Source organism: Mya arenaria, chromosome 5 (assembly GCF_026914265.1).
Source record: "Mya arenaria isolate MELC-2E11 chromosome 5, ASM2691426v1".
NCBI lineage: Eukaryota > Metazoa > Mollusca > Bivalvia > Myida > Myidae > Mya > Mya arenaria.
In genome coordinates this window covers 22,469,958-22,483,686 of record NC_069126.1, presented here as the reverse complement: position 1 = coordinate 22,483,686, position 13,729 = coordinate 22,469,958, and the positions used below count along the sequence as shown (strand labels likewise).

Below are 13,729 nucleotides of genomic sequence, written 5' to 3'. Positions count from 1 at the left end.
ACTGTAAACTTCATTTCTATTTGTGTTCCTAGATATGATCGTAAGAAGAACACATGGATTGATTTGTTCGGCCCCTACTCACCCCCCCCCCCCACCACGCCCTTCCATCCGGACTCGTCAGTTAATTTCCACCATGCGGAGCCCTTCATGTATCTTAGTTCTGGTCCATAAACGAAATTCAATCCACCAGTGTTAAGCAATGTTGAGGCTCTTTGCTGCTTGAAATATTTTTTGTCTTCGGCGAGTAGGCTCTGGCTGCCTTCAAATGGATGGAACTTGGAAAGGGTGTTTGAATGTATTTGTGAAATGCTTTTATTATGTTGTTGTTGCTATTCATTGAATATATGATCAGACCATACTTTTTGCATTTTTGATGCATGAAAAATGCCTAATTTAGCGACGCCGAAGGGTATCAATCCAGCGAATTCGTACGGTACTACAGAACAGAAATGTTGTCGGTGCGTTTATAGGTCAAGCTGGTAAAATCTTTCTCACTGTTTCTTTTCTAAAAAAATGACACCTCTGCATATTGTAACTCTTATATGGAAGTAAAACAGATAGTCATACTAACTGCCCTTAATTTCAATGGCTATTTCAGCGTGTGATAACGACTGCGTTGAAAAAACTGAATCACCCAGTGTGTTACATGGGACTAATACTATAATGTAATGCGAACAACGCATCATCTTGTGGAACTAAAATGACTCCTTTGCACTTTAAGGATGTGACACAGATATCTGTTTGCATATACATCAAGGATAATGTCAGCAAGTCAGTAAAGTTTTCAGAAGTATTTTATTGGTCCGATTGTAATACTGTAATAGTTAAGTGTCAATTAACAGAAACTTCAGATGGATGGATATATTCATATAGCTGATCATTACAAGACAGGTATTAAATACGAATATATCAATACTAAGTAATCAGTATAATGTAGACAAATGGATACATAACATGCTCGGATATGTGAAATAAGTACATAATTATCAATAGCCGGAAAGTAGATAATTTTTAGCTCCAAAGAGCAGAATTCATACTTCTATTTATATGATAAAATATGTTGAAAGTCCACTTTACACAAAAATCACTATTAAAGCTATTAAAGTCTAAACTTGATTGTCAGACTTTCCCCTGTTAGTTAAAATAACTTACAAGGCATATCTTATTTCAACATTGAACTTTGATCTCGCCAAGGTCAACAAGAGCGCCATGAAGAAAACACCAGCGCTCGTCTGTTTTTTTCTCCTTCGAATATGAGGCATAACTCAATACAAACTAAAGCCAGAGTTATGCTCCTTGATGTACACATGCATATTGTCCCTGGCAACATCCTAACCAAGTTTTATTTAAATATGAAAAGATTTAGTTACTGTCCTAGGTAAAAGACTGCATGATGCCCACAGCCCTGACAGGTGCCAAGGCATATCACAATACCAAGATACTTTTTTTCTGAAAATTTTTCTTTTACAAAAAATAATGCATATCAATTTTCAGTAATAAACAAATCTTCATTCATTGACTCTAGATACAATTCAGCCAAACAAATACTTAACGTTTTGATAGCAAACAGAAGAAAGTTAATACATTTTTGTTTGACATGTTCATACATGATGATATTTCATTTGCATTTCATCAATTTATCCAACAACACAAAAAACATCACATCACTGAGAAATGACAGAAGCATTCAATACAAAACAATACCACACACCATTATTTACCATGGAACAAAAAAACAATTGAATACACTGCAGTGTAAATGACCACAAACATCATGGACAATTCTAGCAAAATCACCTCCAATTGAGGACAAGTTATTACCATATTCAATTTCAAAATTTTAATTGTTAAAAAATAAATAATAATAGAACAATATCCAAAGAACATGTCAATCACTGATGGTATTCAGATATAAAGCTTAAATCAAAATGCAATCTAGTCTATTCTATAATTTAAAGTATCTATTTGTTTAATTGTTTGCTTTTTGATGAGCCTATTGCAAGGCCAGTTGCATTTTTCTAATGTACCCTTTCACCATTGTCCTTGATCACCTGGCAAGAATTGGATACTTCTTTATAAGTTCAAGACATTCTAAATTATTTTTGGTAAGAGTATTAAGCTTAAAACACTTTTTAAGGCCATTTTCTACCACGTCTTCTTCAGCCTAGCTCCAAGGTGTTCTGACTGTGGCTGTTCGTTTTTCCTAAAACACAGAAATAAGGCTATTTTATAGACAAAAAAATCACTATATTTTCATCTATTTTGAGCACTAAAATATGAAAGTGTTTTCTTGATAGTCCTCTATAGGACAAATAACCATAAAACATATAATCCTACATTAAAACATGTTTTATCAATTGAAGTTGTCTAGGAATTAGCAACAGTGCCTCTGCAAGTCAATATATAAATATGACCTGTATTCAAGATGATGTGTTTTCACTGATAACCTTTATATTATTTGATTTCTGAATTTGTACAATAAAATGGGCACGGTAAGCAAACTCATTTTTCTGTAGCACTGACCCGAGCAACATGTCTTACAGTGCTATATAATATACATTGTTGTCCATGTTAAATATGTTTGACTTCAGGATTTTATTTGATATGTAGAAATTCAATTCAAGGCCTTTCTGTTAAATACAATTAGATATTTTTACTGTAACTTTTTACACTGATCAGTAACATGACACACATTCTGGTAATTTAAACACTGAATAGGTTTTTTTTAAGATTACAAGTATGGTTGTTACACAAAATTAAATGTACACTAAGAAAGACAACAGAAAAGCCTGATCACAAAAGTGCACTTACTCCTTTACAGAAACAACACTTTTTAAATCAAATTTGCTTTAAGAATAGAAATATCTAATTGCTACAAATTTCAATATGATTCTTACATGGTTTGTGCCAATCCCAGCATTTACGACTGCTTCGAGTTGACCTATGGAGACAAAAATATATATATTATATACGCAAATAGGTCTGCTATGTTTCTTAACGCTAACAATTAATGCTATTTATAATAATGAAACAGGTGTCTCTCGACGAGTATTATTTGAATGAAATTAATGGACATTAACAAAACCTCTTTCTGAGGACTTCTAAAAATATCACCTCCAATGGAGGCCAGTTACTTTTATTAGACACCATGCCTGTATTGAGATCTCAGGTATTTCAAATTTCCTTGATGCCTATTATTTAAAATGCAGTACTGGTTATGAAATATTGAAGGTGTAGTGTTTTTAATACAGGAGATAATTTATCTCAAACACACACACACACAACTATCTCTACACAACTAGGCTAAAAGAGACATGTTGCAACAAAATGACATAGTATTTTGTCTTTTGAACCTCTGGTATTTTGATTATGTTCTGTGGTAAGCATAATACTGAAAAAAAGTATTCAGCTTTACTGATTGTAAGCACATGCAGGTACATATATTAAACATTTCGGTTAATGATAATGTTATTTACATACAATGATGTACAACCAAGATTGTGAAATGACCTTCAACCTACGACTTGAATGATGTCAAACTGATTTTAATATCTCTGGTGGTTTGAATTTCTTATTTGTTAAGCAAATTTCTACATGTAGTCATCACCTCAAAAGACAATGAATTTGGTCAAACACCCATTGGTGTCCAAATGAAGACACTTCATTCCAATCACTTTGAACCCATTATGAAAACTACATTCCAAAGCTAATTCTTTTACAACAAGGGCAAATCTATACATGAAAACATCAAATATCAGGCACCCGTTTATCTTATATTATAAAAACGATAAGTGTACCTATTTCAGTCCCTAGTTGATCAACGGAGGCATCAACATTATCAACATCCACATCATCAGCATCCACATCATCAGCATCAACAGTATTCACATCATGGCACTGTCCAGCTGCAATACAAAAACATCACATCACTGAAAAGTGACAAAAGCATCAAAAACAGAACAAGATTATACATTATGGTATTTACCATAGAAGAAAAACTACTGAATACAGTGCAGTGTGAATGACCTCCAACTGAGGACAATTCTAGCACAAACACCTCCAATTGAGGACAAGTAATTACCCTTGGACAATACATAAAACTATTTCATAAATATCTCTTGTTTCAAATATCATCCTACTCTAGGCACTTCAAACAATTTAGTCTTTAAGAGGCACGTTTAAAGAAAGTATTTTAAAGAAAACCCACTGACAACCAATATAAAAAAAACTTCTGCAACTTCTAGTTAAGAAACAAGAGCTGTTATAAGACAGCGCGCTTGACTACGCCGCTTTGACTTAGAAGTGAAAACAATAACAATGTTATATGTGCCTATCAAACACAATAAAACAATCAAATTAAAAAAGTGAACAAGAAGCGGGATGTGACAAAACCAGGTTTTTAATGATTGGCAGAAGAGATTCAGTTTCAACTGCTTTCTTCTATCTTTAGTAGCAGTGACCTTGATGCCATGGGCCCCAAACACAATCCCATGGAAGTCCTCCATAAACTCTTCCTACATATTAAGTTTGGTCACAGTATGTCAAACATAACTGAAACAGTAATCTATTTTTAGTAACAGTGCCTTTGACCCAAGAGGGCCGAAAGGCAATCCATCAAAGCTCTGCATATTGTCCTATATTCCAAGTTTGGTCACACTATGTCAACCCTTACTTGAGATATTCAGTACTAAGCATATTTTTATTTTTAGTAGCAGTGACCTTAATTCCATGGGCCCCAAACACAATCCAATGGAAGTCCTCCATAAACTCTTCCTACATATTAAGTTTGGTCAAAGTATGTCAACCATAACTGAAACAGTAATCTATTTTTAGAAACAGTGACTTTGACCCAAGGGGGCCGAAAGGCAATCCATGAAAGCTCTGCATAAACTTGTCCTATATACCAAGTTTGGTCACACTATGTCAACCCTTACTTGAGATATTCAGTACTAAGCATATTTTTATTTTTAGTAGCAGTGACCTTGATTCGATTGGCCCCAAACACAATCCAATAGAAGTCCTCTATAAACTCTTCCTACATATTAAGTTTGGTCAAAGTATGTCAACCATAACTGTTACTACATTTTCCTGTGCTACAGAAGTTCATTACTTTTATTTGGACTGGTTTTTCTTACTGCTTAAAGACCGACTGAATTAGTTTCAGTAAGTTATCTGTCCTCTGACGGTACCTTCACCATTTTTACTTTCCTGGACTCTGTAAGGTAAGGCGTGGATTCCCTGTGGGCCACTCACATTTTTTCATATAGGTTTTCCAATTTAAAAACTTGATTATTGTACCTGAGATGTTAAATTTCTCTGATTTTTGACAGTTAGAAATAAATTACTTGGAGTTTATTTTTTTATACTGTGTTTGTCAATTTTTGACACTCGACAGAATTGTTTCAAACTTACAGCCTAAAGTTGCATTATGGCTTGCCTGAGCAGCTAGGTATATCTAAGGCATTTATTAGTTTCATAGTTAGTTTGGTTTTTACAGTGTTACTTCCATTTGAATTTAATTAATGAACTTGAATTCTTGAATAGATTGTATAAAAAAATGCAAACATCTCAGTTGTTCTTCACACCCAACCTCCCTGCCTTTGCCCTGTGTCAAACCTGAGGGTTCTTGTAACCGCCCGTGCGGCTTACTACCACTTGTTGAGGTTCGGTTACACAGTAATCTATTTTTAGTAACAGTGACATTGACCCTAGGGGGGCGAAGTCAATCCATGAAAGCTCTGCATAAACTTGTCCTATATACCAAGTTTGGTCACACTATGTCAACCTTTACTTGAGTTATTCAGTATAAGCATATTTCTATTTTTAGCAACAGTGACATTGACCAAGACCATGACTCTAAGGGCCCAAAACACAATCTCAGAAAAGGTCTCTATAAACTCTTCCTATATACCAAGTTTGGTCTAATTTATTTCAAACCTAGCTAAAATTATTCCATTCATAAGGTGACTTTGACGCTGCCTCCCACCAGCCGCCCGAACAATGACGCAAGTCGACATTCAAATAACTGGTTTTCCCTTTATGAAAATGTGGTTAAGAATATATATAAAAATGTGCCTTTCAAAGAATATAAAAAAAAAATTGAAAAAAAAAATCATTCCCATAATTTGTATTAAGGGTTAAAATGGAGTTATGTTCCTTGTTCTAAGATGGTCGTCAATAATTATGCAAAGTATTAAGGGCATTGAATGAAGGGTATAGATGTTTTCTTATTAAAATCCCAACTTGCCCTACAACTTTAACCTGCCCTTTAACTTTAACCTGCCCTAAAACTTTAACCTAAGTCAATCAGGGGCCATAACTTGTATTAAGGATAATATGGAGTTATGTAACCTCATTGTGTGACGGTCATAAACAATTGTGTGAAGTATTAAGTCAATTGAATGAAGAGTATTGGACTAATAAGTGAAAATCCCAACTTGCCCTAAAACTTTAACCTGCCCTAAAAGTTTAACCCAAGTCAATCAGGGGCCATAACTTGTATTAAGGATAATATGGAGTTATGTAACCTCAAAGGAGTGATGGTCCTGAACAACTGTGTGAAGTATTAAGTCAATTGAACAAAGGGTATAGAAGTTATTAATAAATATCCCAACCTGTCCTAAATCTTAAACCGAAGTTCAATAGTCAATCAGGGGTCATAATTTGTAAAAAGGATAATATTGAGTTATCTAACCTCATTGTTTGATGGTCATGAACAACTATGTTAAGTATTAAGTCAATTGAATGAATGCATTGGACTTCTAAGTGAAAATCCCAACTTGCCCTAAATTGCAATTTCTAACCGGACACTGACGCTGGGGTGAGTAGTATAGCCCTCCTAATTCTTCGAATAATCGAGCTAAAAACTGTATTCCAAGGCTTATCATCAAACAATTTTTTTTGCAATTTTGCTCAAATATCAGGCACAAATTCATCTCATATTATAAGAAAATAAGTGTACCTATTTCAGTCCCTGGTTGATCAACGGAGGCATCCACATCATCAGCATCCACATCATCAGTATCATCAGTATTCACATCATGGCACTGTCCAGCTGCAATACAAAAACATCACATCACTGAAAAGTGACAGAAGCATCAAACACAAAACAAGACTATACATTATGGTATTTACAATGGATGAAAAACTACTGAATACAGTGCAGTGTGAATGACCTCCAACTGAGGACAATTCTAGCACAAACACCTCCAATTGAGGACAAATTATTACCTTTGGACAACACATAAAACTATTTCATAAAAGTCTCTAGTATCTAATTCCTTTAACTCTAGGCACTTCAAACAGTTCTGTCTCATAAGATAGGTGGGACCTCTACTGAAAGTATTTGATAGAAACCCCACTGAAGACCAATATCAAAACACTGCAACTTCTAGTTAAGAAAAAAACTATATTCCTCTAGGCTTATATTAGAACAAAAAATAATTGAAATATTACTTTAATTACAGGCACCCATTCATCTTATATTATAAGAAAGATTAAAGTACCTATTTCAGTCCCTGGTTGATCAACGGAGGCATCCACATCATCATCATCATCATCCACATCATCATCATCCACATCATCAGTATCCACATCATCAGTATCATCAGTATTCACATCATGGCACTGACCAGCTGCAATACAAAAACATCACATCACTGAAAAGTGACAAAAGCATCAAAAACAGAACAAGATTATACGTTATGGTATTTATCATGGAAGAAAAACTACTGAATACAGTGCAGTGTGAATGACCTCCAACTGAGGACAATTCTAGCACAAACACCTCCAATTGAGGACAAGTTAATACCTTTGGACAACACATAAAACTATTTCATAAATATCTCTAGCATTTAATTCCTTTTATGCTAAGAAGCTTCAAAGTCAGTTCCGTTTCATAAGACTGGAGACACCTCTACTTAAAGTGTTTTATAGCAAACCCACTGACGACCAATATTTAACACTTTGCAACCGTTAGACCTTTAAAAAAAAAACTAAATTTCAAGGCTTATAATGGAACAAAATTAAATTGCAATTTTACTTAAATATTAGGCAACCATTCATCACATATAAGAGAAAGGTAAGTGAAAAAGCGTACCTCTATTAGTCCCTGGTTGATCATCCGGGGCATCTACATCATCAATATCCACATTATCAGCATTATATCATCAGTATGAACAGTATCCACATTATCAGTATCAACAGTATCCACATCATGGCACTGTCCAGCTGCAATACAAAAAATCACATCACTGAAAAGTGACATAAGCATCAAAAACAGAGCAAGATTATACATTATGGTACAGTGGAAACTCACTAAACCGGACAAGGTCCGGACTGGGCAAAATTTCCGGTTTAGTGAGGATTCCGGTTTAGTGAGGATATGATGTACGGAGTAAGTTTACTCAAAATATTAACTGAGTTATCCTTTTAAGGGAAGTTGATTTAATGCTTGTTAAGTATGTTTGATAGTTTAATTAACGCACCGCTCTAATTTGATTCAATCTTAGAAGTCTTTAGATAAAACAACCCTCCAAAATGATCACTTGATAAGCGTTTCTAGTTCTTTATTTTCAGCAACAAACAAATTAATGTTGCAATCAATTTTCTTTTCACAAGTTTGATTATCGTTTGATTATCGCGCGGCAGTCAATCCACAGCGCAATCATCATTATCGATTATCGAGTTAACACGACATCACAGGTGCAATATTTAACGACGCACCGGCTGTCAAAACAAAGTGACACGCGATTCGCGAATTCCTAATACACAAAAACATTCTGACATGTTTGGACAAATATACGTCCGGTTTTGTGAAGTAAAATTACGTTGATAACGAACAAATTTTCTCGATTTTTTGTCCGGTATCCGGAATTCCGAGGTTCCGGTTTTGTAGGGATTATTTTACATTGAAAATAGAAGGGGGAAATCGGGACTCTGAGAAAATTCCGGTATCCCGAGGATTCCGGTTTTGTGGAGATCCGGTTTAGTGAGTTTCCACTGTATTTACCATAGAAGAAAAACTACTGAATACAGTGCAGTGTGAATGACCTCCAACTGAGGACAATTCTAGCACAAACACCTCCAATTGAGGACAAATTATTACCTTTGGACAACACATAAAACTATTTCATAAAAGTCTCTAGTATCTAATTCCTTTAACTCTAAGCACTTCAAACAGTTCTGTCTCATAAGATAGGAGGGACCTCTACTGAAAGTATTTGATAGAAACCCCACTGAAGACCAATATCAAAACACTGCAACTTCTAGTTAAGAAAAAAACTATATTCCTCTAGGCTTATACTAGAACAAAAAATAATTGCAATTTTACTCCAATAACAGGCACCCATTCATCTTATATTATAAGAAAGATTAAAGTACCTATTTCAATCCGGAGGCATCCACATTATCATCATCCACATCATCAGCATCCACATCATCAGTATTCACATCATGGCACTGACCAGCTGCAATACAAAAACATCACATCACTGAAAGTGACAGAAGCATCAAAAACAGAACAAGACTATACATTATGGTATTTAACATGGAAAAAAAACTACTGAATACAGTGCAGTGTGAATGACCTCCAACTGAGGACAATTCTAGCACAAACACCTCCAATTGAGGACAAGTTATTACCCTTGAACAACACATATAAAACTATTTCTTAAATATCTCTGGTATAAAATTTCATTTAAGCTAGGCACTTCAACCAGTTTTGTCTCATAAAACTTGAGGCAAGTTTACTGGAAGTTCTTTATAGCACACCCACTGACAACCAATATTATAACACTTTGCAACTCCTAGTTAAGAAAAACACACCATATTTCAAGCGTGACAACAAAAAACTTCAATCACTTATGCTTTCTCAAACCAGGGGACAATTCAATACAATTTAACAGAGCAACCTTGGAGTTTACCAATTGCACTGACGGCAAATAAAAACTTTCTAGTAATTTTAATTGTAAACAAAACATGTAACAAGCATGCAAAGTTTCAAAGCCAGATGTCAATGGACTTTGAAAATATTTGAGGTGGTACGTAATCTTTAACGTAAATTCTATGAAGAAAAAGGGGCATAATTTTCTCAAAATGCTTGATAAAGTTACCTCAATGGTCTTTGAAAATATTTGAGGTGGTACACAAACTTTAATATAAGTGGTTACGCCGACGCTGCTGCTGACGCTCGGGTGACTATGATAGCTCTCCTTATTCTTTGAATAGTCAAGCTAAAAAATCATTGGTTAACACCTTATGCTGGGGCCTGAACTATAACTTTCTGCCAACAAAGTTATGTCCTGTTATACATGTAAAATAGGTGAGTATGTATTTTCCCCAATTCTGCGACAATATTTTCCTTTAGATTGTCCTATTTATGAAAAAACATTTGATAGAAATCAGGTAAGAATTGGCCAAGAAAAAAACTTTGTCTGCAATAAAATAATTAATTATGCCTCCACTAGAATATGTGAATGCAAATGTTTATATGGCACATCATCACTTACATTCATTTCTACTTTGATAATAATTATATTTTGCATTTTTTTTAATTATGCTTCCTTTATGCTTCCTTGTTTTAAACAGTATTCTATTTTACAGTCAATTATTGGTTACAATCAATTGATTAGATATTGGCTGTACTTGAATGTAAAGCTGTTGCTATTTATATACTGTTTAACTGTTATATATAACAGTAAGTCACTCTAAGTTGAATTTTATGTATTTTATCGGATATACATGGTAAAGACTGATTTAGACTCTTAGATTGTTTTTTAAAAGAAATAAAGAATATACATTATATCATATCTTGCTTTCAACTGGCTAGTGGTAACATTCAATCGTATTTGGAGTTTTTTTATAAAGATGAAATTAAACAAAATGTATGCCGTTAAATATGATATTGTTTTGGACTTCTGCTACATTAACAATATATCTGACTGCAAAACAACCATGTATCTTAAAGATAAGTGTTTAACATCACATCAGTTCACATACAACTTCTGAGCATAAGCGGCAGTAAATTTTGGACATATAGATCTATATTATTTTTGATTTTGATTGTTTTAATTCCTAATGACCACACTTGACTTAAACATTAACATTAGAAAGTTAAGATTAGTCACTGTACCATAAACAGAATAATTTTGCATTCACAGACACCTGACATAAAAAAAACATAATCGGGTCAGGATTCTTTGTCGGTAGGGTTTGGTTGTCTTGAAAACCTATTCAAATCATATTGTAGTTTATTTTTCAGAGAGCTATAAGTTTGCTAACAGAAGTCGTACCAACACAAACTCGCACCAATACGAGTCGTGCAGAGTCGTGCAATATACGGACAGGTCGCCCCACATATGTATTATATAGGCGGTATGGGTAGATTCATATAAGTAGCTTGTCATATAGACTTTATATTAATTTACCATCATAAATTCTTCATCAATAAAATACCTTTAAAAAAGATAGCCAATAAATATTGTAAAATTTGACAGAAATAATATGTACTACCGTATATAATCCATATGCGGGGCAACTTCTCTATATATATGGTGAGACTTCATAGTAGTACTAGTTTGTGTTGGTACGACGGCTCTTGTAATCACGTGTTTGATGAAGTTCATGCATGGTTGTTAGCTACAAGCATGATTGTATGCTAGTCTAAAAAAATAGACGTGTTATACAGGATTCTTCCAATACCTAACGTCTAAACGGGTTTGTGCAAAAACAGGGGGTTTTTGAAACGTATTGAAATTTTATTTCGAGAAGAATTTTATGTTTGAAATAGGTAATAAAGGTTTATATTCATATTTTACCATGTAAGTGCAAATATATTTTGCACAAAAAAGCATAAAATTGCAATAAAACGAAACTTGACTAACACAGACTAACACAGACTACAATTATGCAAAGCTTAACAACAATGCATTGTTAAATTAAACCACAAAGGTTACACTTGAATTATTTTTAGACAATACCTTTCTCTTATTACACTTAATGCACCAGTCAATTGTAACCTCGGCCCCCCGGGGTATACCGGGGATAGCCGGGGAAAAGGGCTGTGTTTTTATTTTCCAGGTGCCCCCCGCAGGGCCGGGTGATCGCGATAGTTTAGTCATAACGCCAAATTTAGCGGAGATTGGGCCTTATATAGAGTCTCTGGGGTGCGGGGGCATTTGGCCGGCGTTTAACAATCAGTTCGTCCCCACAAGGCGGGGATTTTACCCGGGGTTTGCTGGTTTGAAAGTCAAAGTCCGGTTATTCCCTTGGACCGGGGGGGGGGGACGTGGTTACAATTGGCTGGTGCATAAGTGTTTCATGAAACCAGTCGTCGATATTAGACTTTTGGATGAACAAGCCTGAATTCTTAAACTTTTGCTTGGCATCAATTTTTTTAACAAGCCCTGCTATATAAAATTCAGAATATTAACAAGCCCGGAAGACATTTTTCCAATGCAGGGGTTGCTAATTCATATTGGTCTGTCAACAAAGCATCACCAATTTAAACTACCTAGCAGGTGCCCTTTATCTTTCCGCTCAATAAACTTAGCGCTGGGCTCTGTCATTCTTGGCTAGGAAAACAACAGGTGGGACATGGACGCTTAGAGTCGCCAAATAAAAACCGTCTCTGAAGACTGAAGCTAACATTCATCAACGTACAATTATTTGGACTAAGATGTATGCTAAGCATAATGCTTTAATGCACTGCTTTTGTAGATACATAAGCTTTAATAAATTAAACCATTAAAAAATAACAACTGGCGAATAGCTGGTGTTTAAACATAACAGCTGACCAACATAAATCTTGTTTTGTTCATTTTTACAAGGATACACTGAATGTCTCCGAAAACTCGTCGTGTTGACATATAATTCTTTAAATTAGCATAAAAAAATGAAATAAATTTCTATTTAAAGAAAAGTATATAGTTTCTTATATAAACAGCTAATGGGCACATCATAATTGTAGAAACCATCACTGTATCTTCATTTTAATGAAATTTTCCGTTTCCGGGTCAGACATCGCGAAAACATATGACACTCTCAAAAATCAATCGAAGTAAACAACGTCTGGTCATGACCGTATCATACTGATAAGATAACACCTTTAAACATATATTTTACGATAAAATATTGTTATAAAGTTAACTAACAATTGAAAAAAGATGTTTCACTCACTTGATGATGCGCGTAACACAGCCAATCGAGACCACTGGAGTGTGACCAAAAAAGAGGCAAAAAATGAAAATTTACGGACGGTCACGCACTTCCCATACACTTGACCCTTCTGACCTCCAACTGAGGACAGTCCATTTTTATGATGTTATTTTTCGTTTCAAGTCATAAAACGAACTTTGAGACTACCTTAAAAAAATGCCAAATGAGACCGTCCTCAGTTGGCGGTAATGGTCTCAATCGTTGCTGTTATTTCTAAGGATTGTCCTCAGTTGGCGGTGTGTGCAAACCCACGAACATACGCCCACACGCACACACACACGCACACACGCACACACATACACACACGCGCGTACACACGCGCACTCACGTACAAACGTGCACACACTCACACACGCACACACACACTTACACGCACACACACACACACACACACGCACACGCGCACAATCACACACAACCGCAAACACTAAACGCACTGTCGGCTATCAAATTAAAAACAGTGTTTAACGAGTTTACCTTTTAATAAGAGATAAGTGAAGTAAGATTAAATTGC

The 13,729-nt window shown here is 34.9% G+C and overlaps 1 long non-coding RNA gene across 4 annotated transcripts; it reads right to left on the bottom strand.

Moving 5' to 3' along the window:
- Positions 1 to 811: 811 nt before the first annotated feature.
- LOC128233420 (uncharacterized) lies at positions 812 to 13,318 on the bottom strand. Of its 4 annotated transcripts, none has more exons than XR_008260678.1 (7): positions 13,177 to 13,318; positions 9,382 to 9,467; positions 8,099 to 8,229; positions 6,962 to 7,054; positions 3,798 to 3,905; positions 2,898 to 2,941; positions 812 to 2,203 (listed from the first exon to the last, which is right to left on the bottom strand). It is a non-coding gene; the product is annotated as an uncharacterized LOC128233420 (long non-coding RNA). The 4 variants fall into 4 exon arrangements; XR_008260679.1 differs by lacking the exon at positions 13,177 to 13,318 and adding an exon at positions 12,512 to 13,159; XR_008260680.1 differs by lacking the exon at positions 6,962 to 7,054.
- Between the last annotated feature and the right edge of the window lie 411 nt (positions 13,319 to 13,729).